Genomic DNA, 15,254 nt, shown 5'->3' with positions numbered 1-15,254 from the left:
GCGAAGTTGTAAAAAATTTTTTCCTTTATCATGACTAATGTAAGTTGCTTGTTTTGTTGTGTTGTGTTTCGGGGGTCAGGATCTCCCTGTGTAGTTCAAACTGGGCTTGAACTGAGTATGTAATGTAGCCCAGGCTGGCTTGGAACTCATAGCAGTCCAACTGCCTCAGCCTCCTGAGTGCTGGGATTACCATATGTCATCATGCTCCACTATAAATTGCTTTTAAAGATTATCAAATTAGCCTACCGAATAGATGGCTAAAATATCTTCATGTATTTCGGAAGAAACTGGCATGTTTCTCATATTTCGTAGCTTAAGTCATAGGGGATAGTGTCTACAGATTTGGCTTATTTCTTCAATGCCTAACTTCCATTGACTAGAATAAACTTGAAATTATTATTTAAACAAAAAAACTATTTCTGGATTTTAATTCTTTGTATGTAGGGCACCAATATTTGCATTTTTTTGAGTAGAACTATCAGTAAATAATAATGTATTTTTAAGGCTGGAGATTTAGCTCAGTGGTTCCGCCGCCTGCCTAGCCAAGTGCAAGCTCCCGAGTTCAATCCCTGGTACCAAAAAAAAAATGTAGTTTTAAATTAAGGCTTTGGTTTAGAGTTTACTTTTCTTTCCACCTACCTTTTAAAAGTAAAGTTATTTGGTGTTGGTAAATGACTTGCATGAAATTTGATCATTGCAGATTATAGCAAAACCAGGGGTAAGAGAGAAGCTGGAAAGTACTTGAGAGTTTTTTTTGTTGTTGTTAAATTCTTTTATTGGTACATTTTAGGTATACAACACAATTACATTTCTCATTGGGAATTGTACCTTTACATAATGCATCTTGGTTCTTATTTTTTCCCCATTCCTAGGCCTCCCTTCCCTATTTACAAAGACTTTATTTGCATTTTTTCCATTTCTCAGCATTTTTCCTTTCCCTTCTTTCCTTTCCCCTGCCCCTCCCACTACCCCTACCCCTTTGGACCTTTTCTTCCTATTTTGCATTATTGATTATTCATTCTAATCATTGGTACATTTTAGGTATACAATATAATGACATTCATCATTGGAAATTTGCACCTCTACATAATCTCTTTTGGTTCTTATTTTTCACCCTTGCCCAGCCCTCCCTTCAACCCCTCCATTCCTCCCTATTTACAAAGATTTTGTTCCAATTTTTCCATTTTCTCATATTAATCCCATTCCCTTCTATCCTTTCCCCTAGCGCTCCCACTTCCTTCCCCTTTGCCCCTTTTCTTCCTATTTCACATTACCTGTTATACATATTAGTCCTTATTTACGCTGTCAGTTTCTCACACCAGAGAAACTATTTGGTATTTATACATGTGTGTCCTATTTATTTCACTTAAGAGTATCGCCTCAATGTACATCCACTTAGCTATAAATGTCTCTAATTTCTCATTTTTTATGGCTGAGTAGTACTCCATTTTATTAAAAAACCACATTTTCTTTATCCAGTTTCCAGTCAATGGGCATTTGGGCTGTTTCCAAGTTTTAGCTATCATAAACTGTGCTGCTATGAACATGGGTGCACATATATCACTGTGGTGTGATTCTTTTAATTCTTTGGGGAAGATCCCCAGCAGTGGAATAGCTGGGTCAAATGGGACTTCCAGTCCTAATTCTTTGAGATATCTCCATACTGATTTCCACAGTGGTTACTCCAGTCTACACTCCCACCAGCAGTGGAGCAGGTTTCCTCTTTCCCCACAGCCCTGCCAGCATTTGTTATTGGTTGATTTCATGATAGCAGCCATTCTTTCTGGAGTGAAGTGGAATCTCAGTGTTGTTTTCATTTGCATCTCTTGAATGACCAGTGATGTTGGGCACTTTTTCATGTATTTATTTGCTATTTCTGCTTCTTTGTCTGAGAAATGTCTGTTCATTTCAGATGCCCATTTTTGGATTGGGTCTTTAAATTTGGGAGGTCTGATCTTTTTAAGTTCTTTATAGATTTGAGATAGTAGACCTGTGTCTGAGGAAGAGCAGGTGAAGATTTTTTCCCACATTGTGGGTTGTCTCTTCACACTACTGGTGGTTTCTCTTGCTGTGCAGAAGCCTTTTAATAAGAAGAGATCCCACTTGTTGATTGTTTGTGCTAGTTCACTGACAACTGAGGTTTTGTTCATAAAATCTTTTCCTACACCGATGTCTTCAAGGCTTCTACCTAACCTCTGTTCCAACTGGTTCAGAGTTTCTATTTTAATATTTAGACCTTTAATCCATTTTGATTTCAGTTTACTGCATGGCGAGAGATATAGGTCTAGTTTTAATCTTTGGCAAGTTGAAGCCCAATTTTTCCAGCTCCATTTATTAAAGAGGCTATCTTTCCTCCAGTGAGGGTGTTTGACTCCTTTATCAAAGATGAGATGGCTGAGTGTGTTTGGCATTGTTTCTGCATCTTCTAATCTGTTCCACTGGTCCTCAGGTCTGTTTCTTTGCCAGTATCATGCTGTTTTTATCACAGTAGCTTTGTAGTATAGTTGCAGATTGGAGATTGTGATACCCCCTGCCATGTCCCTGTTACCTAGAATTGCTTTTGCTATTCTGGGTCTCTTCTTGTTCCAAATGAAGTTTTGGATTGTTTTCTCAAGGTCCATGAAGTATGCTGCTGGGATCTCAATTGGAATTGCATTAAATTTATATAGCAGTTTTGGAAGTATGGCCATTTTCACTCTATTAATCCTTCCTCCCCAGGAGCAGGGGATGTCTGTCCATTTTCTGATATCATCTTCAATCTCTCTTTTCAGAGTGCTATAGTTTTCAGAGAAGAGGTCTTTGATTTCTTTTTTAGGTTGATTCCTAGGTATTTCAGTTTTTTGGATGCTATTGTGAAAGGAATTATTTGCCCTATTTCTGTCTCAGTGAGTCTGTCATTGGTGTAGAGGAAAGCTATTGATTTTTGTGTGTTGACCTTGTAACCAGCTACTTGACTGAATTTGGTTATTAAGTCTAGAAGACTTTTGGTGGAGTTCTTGGGGTCTTCTATATAGAGTATCATGTCATCTGCAAATAATGACAATTTGACTTCTTCATTACCTATCTTTATTCCTTTTATTTCTTTCTCTTGTCTAATTGCCATGGCTAATGTTTCCAGAACTATATTGAACAAGAGTGGTGATAGTGGACATCCTTGTCTTGTTCCTGATTTGAGTGTGAAGGATTTCAGTTTTTGACCATTTAGTATGATATTGGCTGTTGGTTTTGCATAGATGACTTTTATCAGTTTGAGGTAGAGACCATCTATTCCAATTTTTTGTAGGGTTTTTATCATAAAAGCATGTTGGATTTTGTCAAATGCTTTTTCTGTGTCTATGGAGATAATCATATGGTTTTTATCCTTGGCTCTATTGACATAGTGTATTACATTGATTGATTTGCGTATGTTGGACCATCCCTGTATCCCTGGGATGATTCCCACTTGATCAGGATGTATGATCTTCTTGATGATCTTCTGCATTCTGTTTGCCAGTATCTTATTAAGGATTTTTGCATGTATGTTCATTAGTGAGATTGGCCTATAGTTCTCCTTTTTGGTTAGGTCTTTCTCTGCTTTGGGAATCAAGGTGATGCTTGCTTCCAGGAATGAATTTGGGAGTATTGCTTCCCTTTCAATTTCAATGAAGAGTTTAAACAGTAGTGGCAGCAGTTCCTCTCTAAATGTCTTGTAGAATTCAGCAGTGAAGCCATCAGGGCCTGGGCTTTTCTTAGTTGATAAGTTTTTAATTATGTTTTCAATTTCATTGATTGATATTGGGTTGTTCAGAATTTTTAGGTCTTCTCCATTCAACTCTGGTAATTCATATGTATCTAGGAATGTGTCCATTTCTTCTGTGTTGTCCATCTTATTGGCGTATAGGTTCTGGAAGTAGGTATTGATGATCCTCTGGATTTCTGCTGGGTCTGTTGTAATTTCACCCTTTTGACTCCTAATTGCATGGATTTGGGCCTTTTCTTTCCTTTTTCTGACAAGGTTGGTTAAGGGTTTGTCAATTTTGTTGATTCTTTTGAAGAACCAACTCTTGGCTTCATTGATTTTTTTCTATCGTTCTCTTAGTCCCCATTGCATTGATTTCTCCTCTGATCTTTCTAATTTCCTCCCTTGTATGAGCTTTGGGGTTGTCCTGCTCTTCTTTTTCTAGAAGCTTGAGGTTCAGCATCAGGTTGTTTAATTGGGCTCATTCTGTTTTCCTAATATGCGTATTCAGTGCTATGAATTTCCCTCATAAGACTTTCATTGTGTCCCATAGATTCCGATATGTTGCATTGTCATTGTCATTTAATTGAAGGAACTGTCTGATTTCTTCTTTAATTTCCTCTGTGACCCATTGGTTACTCAGTAGTGTGTTGTTCAATTTCAACATGTTTATGAAATTTTTCGTGTTTCTTTTGCTATGGATCTCCAATTTCATTGCACTATGGTCTGATAATATACAGGGGATAAGTTCAGTTCCTTTGCACTTAACGTAAACATGTTCTATGTGTGAGTGTGTGGTCTATTTTGGAGAATGACCCATGTGCAGCTGAGAAGAATGTGTATTCTGATTTTGTGGGGTGGAAGACTCTGTAAACATCTGTTAAGTTCATTTGTTCAAGAGTTCGATTGAGTTCTAGTATTTCATTACTTATTTTTAGTCTAGTTGATCTATCTATTTGTGACAGTGGGGTGTTGAGGTCCCCCACTACAATTGTATTAGTGCATATATGACTTTTCATGTCCGTTAGTATTTGTTTTATATAGTTGGGTGCACTAGTGTTTGGTGCATGGATATTTATGATTGTCATCTCTTCCTCTTGGATTCTTCCCTTTACAAGGATGTAGTGTCCTTCTTCGTCTCTCTTAATGAGTGTTGGTTTGAAATCTACTTGATCTGCCAAGAGGATAGCTACTCCTGCTCTTTTGGGAGTTCCCGTTGCATGGAGTATTGTTTTCCACCCTTTAACTTTCAGTCTATGAGTTTCCTTTTGAATTAAGTGTGTTTCTTGTATGCAGCATATTGTTGGATTTTGCTTCTTGACCCATTCTGCCAGTCTGTTTCTTTTGATTGGTGAATTGAGACCATTAACGTTGATGGTTATAACTGAAACGTATTGACTTGTCATTGCCATGACTTTTTCTTTTTGTTGGGTTCTCCCCCTTTACATTTAATTTCTTGTCATGCCAGATGGGTTCATTCTGCTTTGCTTCCTGGGGTTGTGATCCTCAATGTCTGTTCCTAGGATATTGTGTCAAATTCTTTGGAGTGCTGGTTTGGTATTCACGAAGTTCCTGAGGTGCTCTCTGTCATAAAAGTATCTTATTTCTCCATGAATTTTGAAAGATAGTTTTGCAGGGTACATCAATCTGGGTTGGAGGCTGTTTTCTTTTAGGGCTTGGAATATGTCACTCCAAGCTCTTCTTACCTTGATGGTTTGTGTTGAGAAGTCTGCTGTGATTCTGATGGGCTTTCCTTTGTATGTGATTTTTTTCTTTTCTCTGTCTGCTTGTAGAACTTTTTTCTTCTGTTGAGTTTCTGGAATCTTAACAATTATATGCCTATGTGTAGATTTTTTTTGATCAAGGCTATTTGGAGTCCTATATGCCTCACTTCTCTGTATGTCAAATTCTTTTCCTCTGCTTGGGAAGTTTTCTGCCATTACTTCTGTGAAGAGTTTTTTTATGTCATCGGCACTCTCTCCTGTTTCTTCATTGACTCCCATCTGTCTTATGATATTCTTCTTTGCATCATCTAGCAGCTGCTGGATTGATTTCTCATGTTCCCTTATAATTTTGAAGCAATTTTTCTTTTCCTGGTCATTAATTGTAACCTTATCTTCTATATCTGAAATTCTGTCCTCACATTGGCTCATTCTGCTGTGTAGACTTTCATGGAGTTTTTCATGTCCTGGAAATCTATTTGCATCTGTTTTATGGATTCCATTTGTTTCCCATGTTGGGATTCCATCATGTTCCTCAGCTCTTTTCTGGATTTATTAATCATGTCTTGCACTAGGAGCACAATTTCTCCTGTTATCTGAGAAATTATTTCTGATTTCCTTTTTTCCAGATCCCCTTTTGTTGCCAGTTCAGTGGGTCTAGGTGGTTGAGTATCAGAGTGTTCCATCTCATTTCCCTTTGGGGTTGCTGTAAGTGATCTGGAAGTCTGGTTTTGAGACTTATTTATGTGTTTTCTCATTTCGACTAGGGGGGTTGCTGTTGGTGACTTCGAGGATCACCTCCTCTGAGCTGCTAGAGGTGGGATAGGGGCCTGGAGCGGCAGGACAGAAGGTGGCCCAAAAGCCCTTTCCTCTGGGCTGGGGGCAGTGGGAGGGATGATGGCCAGGAATCCCCTTCCGCTGGACCAGGAGCAGTAGGACTCTGGCTCAGAAGCCCCTACCTCTGGGCTGGGAGCAGTGGTAGGGATGGTGGCCCAGAAGCCCCTTCCTCTGGGCTGGGAGCAGCGGGAGGGATGGTGGCCGGGAAGCCTCTTCCTCTGGACCAGGAGCAGTGGGACGGCGGCTCAGAAGCCTATACCTCTGGGCCAGGAGCGGTGGGACCCAGCACTGTGGTCTGGTGATCCGGTGTCCTCTGTGGCTTTGTAGTGTGGAACCAGGTGGCTGCATAGAGGAGCGGGGGGGTGGGGGGGTGTCCAGTGGATTGCTGTGGGGGTGGGGGCTGATTCGGCATGTTCTGCGCGACTTGCGACCTTGGTAGGGTGACCCTTTTTGTTGTTTTAAAAAACTTTATGACACTCATTCAGGTTTATATAAGTTAAAATATATGAATAAATAACAATATCACAACAAAAATATTTATATAATTCAGACACAATAGATCATATATGAAAATATAAGTTAAAAATAAAGATAAAATTGTAAAGGGTTTAATATTAGAATAATTAACATTTCTAAAATATCTACACAAAGTCTTATGCTTTGATGCATAATTCATAAATCCTAGTATCACTAAGTTGCTTCAGTTATCCTCTGTATTATACTAGTTGCCACCTGTGTAAGAATGTAGCAAGGAACAAAGGGCTTGTAAAGACCCATCTTTATCCTATACCACCCATTTTCATTTCCTATATTTAGAGTTGAAATGGTATGGATATTTGGTGGAGGGCCTTTTTGAGTAATACGTTATCTTCATTCAATTAACTAGGAAAGGAAGATGTTGGAAGGGTAATGTTTCTTTTGGAAGAAGAAGGGTTTAATTTTATGAAACGGGAAAACACAGGTGATTTCTCCATTTATTTCCTTTGGCATCACATTAGTTGACATGGAAAAGGGAGAGACTTGGTGCCTTTTTGTGTCTTTAAGCTGTACACTTAGGTATTTGAGGACAACCATTTGAAGTCTTAAAGGTGATTTAAAAAGTCACCATCAGAGCAGACTCAAGAGAAAATGTTGTAGTGAGGAATAGCAGAACATATCGCAGATAATGGTATTGAAATTTATAAGGTGTGTCCTAGACTTCAGCAAAGAAAGTCCTTGGTTTAAATACTTGTAGCTTCTGTTGTAATAGGCCTAGAATTTCTAAGAGATGAGAAAATAAGATTATTATTTTTGGAGTCAACTAGAAGACATATTGAACAGAATTCTGCAAAACTACTGTAGTTTTAGTTCAGAGTCTATCTTGTGCATGCTTACATTCATCTGTGTTTTTTAAAAATGCCAGAAAGGGAATCAGCTGTACAGTCTCTTAAACTATGTGACAAAAGCTAATATGAGTTTAAGAGCTGATTAATAAGAGTAACAATTGCAGTAACAATTTATTATCAGCTTACCCACCTTTAAAATTGTTATACATACAGGTGGTCCCTGACTTAATATGTTTCTGCTTATAATTTAAAAAAATTTACGGTGGTATAAAAGTGACATAGATTCAGTAGAAACTGTACTTTTGGATTTTTTCATGGGCTAGCAAAATACAGTATGATACTTTTGTTTGATGCTTGGCTGTGGCAATAAACTGCCATGTGATTGTGAGGGTAAATCACCCATAATGTACTGTGTAGTGAAGCTGTAGTATTGTTGGTTAAATGTATTCCATGCATTTAAATTCGTCACAGTTCATCAGGATGTCGTCTAATAATTGTGAGGGAGGGAGCATCTGCATATTTATATAAATCTTTGCATTAATGCTCTGAGGTAGATCTTGTTAATTTTGTGAACTTCATCAGATAGAAAGTGGAGGATTCTGGAAATTGAACCTAGGAAGGAGGCTCTAGAGCACTTTAACTGCCTTTTACTGTGGTCTTCTCTTACCTGAGAGGGATATGTTCCGAGGCACTCAGTGCATTCCTAAAACCTGAATAATTCTGAACACTATACAGTAGTACCCTTTCCATCTTAACTACAAACTTTTCATGTAGTGTGGCTCTAACTTTTGCAGTTTGAGGTATGACAGCAAAACTAGCCAGATTTATTTTTCCTTCACAATTTCATGGGTAGATTTGTTTTTACTGTACAATTTAGCAACCTTAGTATACAGTTTTTTCTTATAACTTGAGAACTTTCACTTTCCCACTTATGGCTTCTCTTTGGCTTATTTAAATTGCAAGTATCATCACTGATGCATTGGGGCTCCTATTAAGTAAATAATGATTACTTGAACACAAGCATTGCAATATCATGACAGTTGATCTGATAAGTGGAAGGGCTACAAAGTGACTAAGGGGCTGGAAGTGTATGCATTGTGAACATACTGGACAAAGGGATGTTTCATTTTGGAATGCAATGACACAAGATTTCAACAGGCTACTCAGAATAGTGTGCAGTTTAAAACTTATGAACTTTTTTCTGGAATTTTCTACTTATTATTTTCAGACTACAGTTAACTGTGGGTAATTTAAGCCATGGAAAATAGAACTGCAAATAAGGGAGGATACTCTTTCCCAGTCTCTTCCCCAGTCAGAGAACATTTTTAAAAATGCCTTTGGATCTTTCCAAGGTTAATAGCTCTGAACTCTTCTCCTTGCTTCTAGCTTTTCTTTTGTTTCAGTCCACCGGGTATTTTTCTGATGAAATTTCTTCAACTCTGCTTTGGTCCCCACCACTATTATATTATAAGTCTTTTTTTTATTTAGTCTTTCCTAAGAATTTCAATTTTTTTGCTAAATCACTAGTTGATAGATCCTTGAGGTTTTCCCAGTTTTTGGTAACTATGAATAAAGCTGGTACTATAAACATTCTCATAAAGGTCTATGTGTGGATATTGGTTTTCATTTCTTTTAAATAATACCTAAGAGTGTAATTGCTAGGCTATATGGTAAGTACATATTTAAGTTTATAAAAAAACAAAACAAAACTAGGCAACTGTTTTCCTAGTGGCTTTCTCATTTTTAGTGCCCCCTGTAAAGCACAAGAGTTTTAGTTGCTATAATTTCTTACCAGTGCTTGGTATAGTTAGTGTTTTAAAACGTGGCTATTCTTGTAGCCACATGTAGATAATGGCTTCCCTTTTGGGTTTTGTTAATGGTTTCCCTTTTGGTATTTATAAATGATTAATAATTTTGGCCATCTTTTTATTTGTTCATAATACATGTGTTTTGAGCAAGATTTGTCTATGTTGTAGCATGTGTCAGTACTTCATTTCTTTTTATGGCAGCATAGTATTTGTCTATTACATGGATATATCACAGTTAGCTTATCAATTAACCAGTTTATGGGTAATGTCTTAGTTACTCTTCTCTTGTTGCTGAGACAAAATACCAGGCACTCAAAATTAAAGGAGGAAAGGTTTATTTGGCTCACAGTTTGTAGAAGTTTCTTCCCTAGTTGGCTGGCTCCAAGAGAGGCATTGCAGAGCCATGGCAAGCAGACAGGCGAGAGCACATTAGCCCTCTTTCTGCCCCTTATGTTTTATGCAGGCTACCTGCCTTAGGGTAGGTGTAGTACTCATACCCTTAATCCTAGCAAGAACTATGCCAAGGCATTCAGTGGACTGATTTAATAATCACACACTCTTGATCCCAGCACCTCACACTCTAGATCTAGCCACCTCAGAAAAGGCCCCTTCCATGACCGCATGAGGCTTTTGGCGGACATCTAGACTCAAGCCGTAACAGGTAGTCTATGTTTTCTTGTAGAAGTTTTACACTTTAAGGCTTGCATTTTAGCCTATCAACATTTGAGTTAATATTTGTGTTAGATATAAATTATATTTGTAGAAAATGCCATCCTTTCTTCACTAAATATCCTAAGTATCTAAAACCATTTGCCTGTGGATAGGTGGGTCTATTTCTGTACTCAGTTGTGTCCCGTTGATCTGTATGTCTATACTTTCACTAAAACCACACAGCATACTATCATTTTACTATAGCACTATGAACTTTGTTCCATTAAAAAGAACTCACTATCCTAGATCCTATCTTTTCTATATAAAAATTTTAAATAAGCTTTTAGGATTCACACATATACACACAAAAGATGCTGTGATTTTGATTGTAAATGTATTGAATCTATAGATCTGTGGTTAGCGTGGGAGAGAATTGACATCTTAGTAATATTGTGTCTCTCTATATCCAAGAACAAGGTGTATTTCCCCTTTACAGATATTTAGTTGTTTTCATATTCTACATCTTGGGCACATTTTATTAAATATCATAAATATTACATATCCCTATTTTTTCCCCAGTACTGGGGCTTGCACTCAGGGCCTCACAAATGCTAGACATGTGCTCCACTACTGAGCCACATTTTTTTTTTCTTCAAAGTATAAAGAATCATCTACTATTGATTTACAACTTGAAATCGATAACAACTTAAACAAGGAAAATAATGTATATAGTTAAAAAAAAGATTTCCAGTCTTTTCCCTTCTACCAGGAGAGATCTGCATCTGCTGCCACCACAGGCCCTTGGCCACCTTCCAGTCCTCCCAAGGGCCCACCGCACCGCTCACGGGTGGCCCCTTCCCCTCGCCTCTTGCGCACTGAGTCATTGTTCTTCGTTATAGCATTCGCCGCCCTGGTGCGGGGTCCCTGCTGTGTAAACTGATAGCCAAACTTTAGGATATTTTTGTTTTCCTCAAGCATCTTGGCAATTTCTAACTCTACAGCTGTCCCCAACTGCTGCCTCTGATTGTCGACCTTGAGCTCTGCCAGGGTCTCATCCCTCAGGGCGTCGATCAGGGCCAGAACCCCTGCTCTTGTGATGAAGTTGGACTCCACATTTAAGCTCTTCAGAGTTCTGTTCACCTTCAGCATGTCTGCAAAAGCCACAGCAATGGGGTCATTGCTCCGGGTGGCTGCAAGGCTGAACTGCTGCACATGTGTGTTGTTTTCCAAAGCCTTCGCAAAGCCCTTTAGGGTTGGAATCGGGAAGCCTCCGGTCCTTTTAAAATTTTTTTGAGAGGGTCTTGAGGCTTACCTTGAACTTGTGATCTTCCTGCCTCAACTTCCCAAGTAGTTGGGATTACAGGGATCCGCCATTGAACTTGGTCCCTAGGTGTTTTATTGCAATTAGACCAGGGTGGGATTAATTTGTAACTGTTTACAGTTACACATAATTGTGTATGTATACACATAATTTTCTGCTGTGACCTTATTAAACTCGCTTAGAAGCTCTTATAGCCCTTCTGTAGATTTTTTTGTTTTTATTGTAATGTTATCTATGAATGAGGATGGATCTAATTGATTTCTTATTACATGCCTTTCATTCCTTTTTCAGTGCCTAATTGTCTTGTGTAGTACCTCTACTACATTGTTGAATAGTACTGGCAAGAGTGGAGATTCTTATCTTATTCACAGTATTAGGGAAAAACATTCTGTATTTCACCATTTAGTATGATGTTAGGGTAGAGATTTTTTGTAGATATCTTTTGTCAGATTGAGAACATTTTCTTCAGTCTTAAATTGCTGAGAATTTTTATCACAAATAGATGTTGAATTTTGTCAAATGCCTTTTCTACATCGAGTTATTATGAATTATTTTGATTGATTTTCCAGTGCAAACCTACTCTATATTCCAGGGATAAATGCCACTTGTTCATAATGTTCCATCCTATTTATGTATCACTGCATTTGACTTGCTAATATTTTGTTAAGGATTTTTGCATCTGTCCTCATGAAAGATGCCGTGTATAGTTTTCTGTAAATATCTTTGCCTGGTTGTGTTATCAGAGTAATACTACCCTTGTAAAGTGAGTTGGATAGTGTTCCCTTCTCTTCTATTTCCTGAAAGTTTATAAAGAATTGTTATTAATTTTCTTAGAGTTTAGTAGAACTTTCTAGTGAAATCATGTGGGCCTGATTTTCTTTGTAGGAATGTTTGTAACTGTGAATTCCATGTATTTAATGTCTGTGAAACTATTCTTTCCTTCTATCTTTGTCTACCTCGACCTACCAATACTGAAAGGGGAATTTGAGTGGCATAGTGTACATCACTGCTAGTGTCTGTGTGGTTAAAGTATAAACTCCAGGAAGTCAATGAGCTTCTTTTTTTCATGTGTAGCTCCAAAGCCTAGAATTCTTGTCATGTGGTAGGGACTTAATAAATGTTTGTTGAATTAATTATTTTAATCTTGGATGTGTTTTCTACTTCATAAGTACTTTTAGTGGGACAGTTTTCATTTTCCAGAAATGGAGGTGAATGTAATAGAGTTGTGCACCACATAAGGACATTTCTCTGTACAGTGGGTCACACAGACCGTGGTCCTCTAACATTGTACTGCCTAGTGAGGTCACAGCCATCTTCATTTTGTGTGAGTATCTTCTGTCTTACTTCCACAACAAAATCGCCTAATGACACTATTTCTCAGGACATATCTCTTATCTCTGTTGTTAAGTGATGTGTAACTATAGCTGATGAGATCATAGTGTCATTTGAACATGCCTTCATTTACTCTTTTGTTGTTGCATTTATATGGTTTAAGCACACCTCCCCTTTTCTCATCCCCAAAGAATGCGTCTTTTTAGGATATTCTGTAGCCTCTCAGCCACAGCCTCTACAGTCTTCCACTATACCAGCTGAATTATCGAAGGGTACTCTATAGCCTTTCAGTGGGTACAAATATAGGACAGTGAGTGAATAAATGGCTAAAAGAGATTAGTTTTGAATGCAGAAATACTTTATTATTCATATTTTAATAGACTTTATTTCTGAAAGCAGTTTTATGTCCACAACAAAATTGAGTGGAAAATACAGAGCATTGCCATGTACTTCTCCATCTGTCTGCCCCCCACCCTGAGTGGTACATTTGTTACAGTGGATGAACCTGCATTGATAAATCATTATCATCAAAAGTTCACATTTTAGGGGCTGAGGATTTAGCTCAGTGGTTCTGCCACCTGGCTCACAAGTGGAAGGACCCGAGTTCGATCCCCGTACCAAAAAAAAAAAAGTTCACATTTTACTTTGGGATTCACTTTTGGTGCTGAACATTTTATAGGTTTTAGCAAATGCATAATGGCTTGTGCACTCCATTATAGTGTTACTCAGAATAGTTTCACTGCCCTGAAAAATCCTCTGTTGTTCCCTATTCATCTCTCCCTCCCCAGTAATTCCAGGTAACTACTGATGTTTTTACTGCCTCTATAGTTTTTGTCTTTTCCAGAATGTCATATTGTTGGAAGCACACAGTATTTTATGTTTTAGATTGGCTCATTTCACTTAGCCATGCTTAAAAGCCATGCTTTTAAGTTTTCGCTGTCTCTTCATAACTTGATAGCTCATTTCTTTCTAGTGCTATATAATATTTCACTTTCTAGAAGTTTCACAGTTATCCATTTACCTACTGAAAGACATCTTGGTTGCTTCCAAGTTTAAGCAAATATGAATAAAACTGCTTTAAACATCAGTGTGCAGGTTTTATGTGACAGTGGTTTTCAGTTCTTTTGGATAAATACCAAGGAGCATAATTTCTGGATTACATGCTGTGAATGTGGTTGGTTTTGTTAGAAACTGCCAGCTGTTTTTCAAGATGGCAGTACCATTTTGCATCCCTACAAACCCTGAGTGCCTTACAGGAATTTAATCTTGTGTTCTGGATTTGACCATTCTGACAGATGTGAGCATAGTGACATCTTGTTGATTGAACTGTTATCTCATTGATGACACATGATATGGAACATCTCTTCATATACTTTAAAAAAAATCTGTGTATCTTTGATGAGATTTCTAGTAAGACTTATGGTTCATTTTTAAATTTAGTCGCTTCTGAATTGTTGAATTTTAATATTTGTTTATTTTGGGTAACAGCCCTTTATCAGACATGTCTTTTGCAAGTATTTTCTCCTAGTCTGTGGCTTTTTATTTCTTTGATAGTATCTTTTGCAGAGCAAAAGTTTTAAATTTTAACTAAGTTCAGCTTATTAATTTTTTTTTCATTTGTTGGTCTTTGGTATTATTTCTAAAACCCAAACGTATGATCATAGATTTTTCTCCTCTGTTATCCTTTAGGAATATTATAGTATTATATTTTACATCTTTTCTCCATTGTATTGCTTCTGGTATTTTGTCAAAGATTGATTAACTATGTTTATATGGGCCTCTTACTGGGCTCTCTCCTTGATCTATTTCTCTAGTCATTTATCACCATCACATTGTCTTGACTGCTATAGCTTTGTAGTAAGTCATGAAGTTAGATAGTGGCAGTCTTCCAACTTGGTTCCTCTCTTTCAATATTATGTTTGATCTTCTGGGTCTTTTGCCTCTAAGTATAAACTTTAGCATCAATTTCTTGATAGTCATGAAATAATTTGCTGAGATTTTTATTGGAATTGCCCTGAATCTATAGGTCAAATTAGGAAGAACTAATATTTTGACAATCTTGAGTCTTACTATCCAGGAACATGGAATATCTCTCTTTATATAATTGATTATGGATTTCTTTTATCATGGTTTTGTAGCAATTTTATGTAGGTCTTGTATGTATTTTCATGGATTTATTCCTAAGTGTTTCATTTTGGGAGAGATATTACGGTAAATAGTATTGTGTTTTAAATTTCATTGTCTAATATTTCATTGCTGATTTAAAAGTAAGTGATTGGGCTGGGGATTTAGCTCAGTGGTTTCGCCACCTGCTGCGCAAGCACAAGGACCCAAGTTCAATCCCTGGTACCAAAAAAATAAATGAATAAATAAATAAAAAATAAAAGTAAGTGATTGATTTTTGCTTATTAACTTTGTATTCTGCAATCTTTCTACAACCACTTATTAATTCTAGAGGTTTTTGATTATTTTAAAAATTTTTATGTATTTATGGTCATGTCATCTGTGAACAGAGACAGCTTTATTTCTTCCTTCTCTTTA

General features: G+C 37.3%; 1 protein-coding gene and 1 pseudogene across 22 annotated transcripts in view; one reads left to right on the top strand and one right to left on the bottom strand.

Annotated features, from left to right (window-relative positions):
- Focad (focadhesin) overlaps positions 1–15,254 on the top strand; it is a 357,541-nt gene that overhangs the window by 250,367 nt on the left and 91,920 nt on the right. The window lies entirely within an intron of this gene.
- LOC147825887 (tropomodulin-3 pseudogene) lies at positions 10,677–11,317 on the bottom strand (annotated as a pseudogene).

This window comes from Heterocephalus glaber, unplaced genomic scaffold (genome assembly GCF_053883595.1).
Source record: "Heterocephalus glaber isolate CG9 unplaced genomic scaffold, H.glaber_assembly_v1.0 deba00001481, whole genome shotgun sequence".
In the NCBI taxonomy this organism is placed as follows: Eukaryota; Metazoa; Chordata; class Mammalia; order Rodentia; family Bathyergidae; genus Heterocephalus; species Heterocephalus glaber.
Note: the sequence above shows the minus strand (reverse complement) of the source record. Positions and strands in the feature narration are given on the sequence as shown.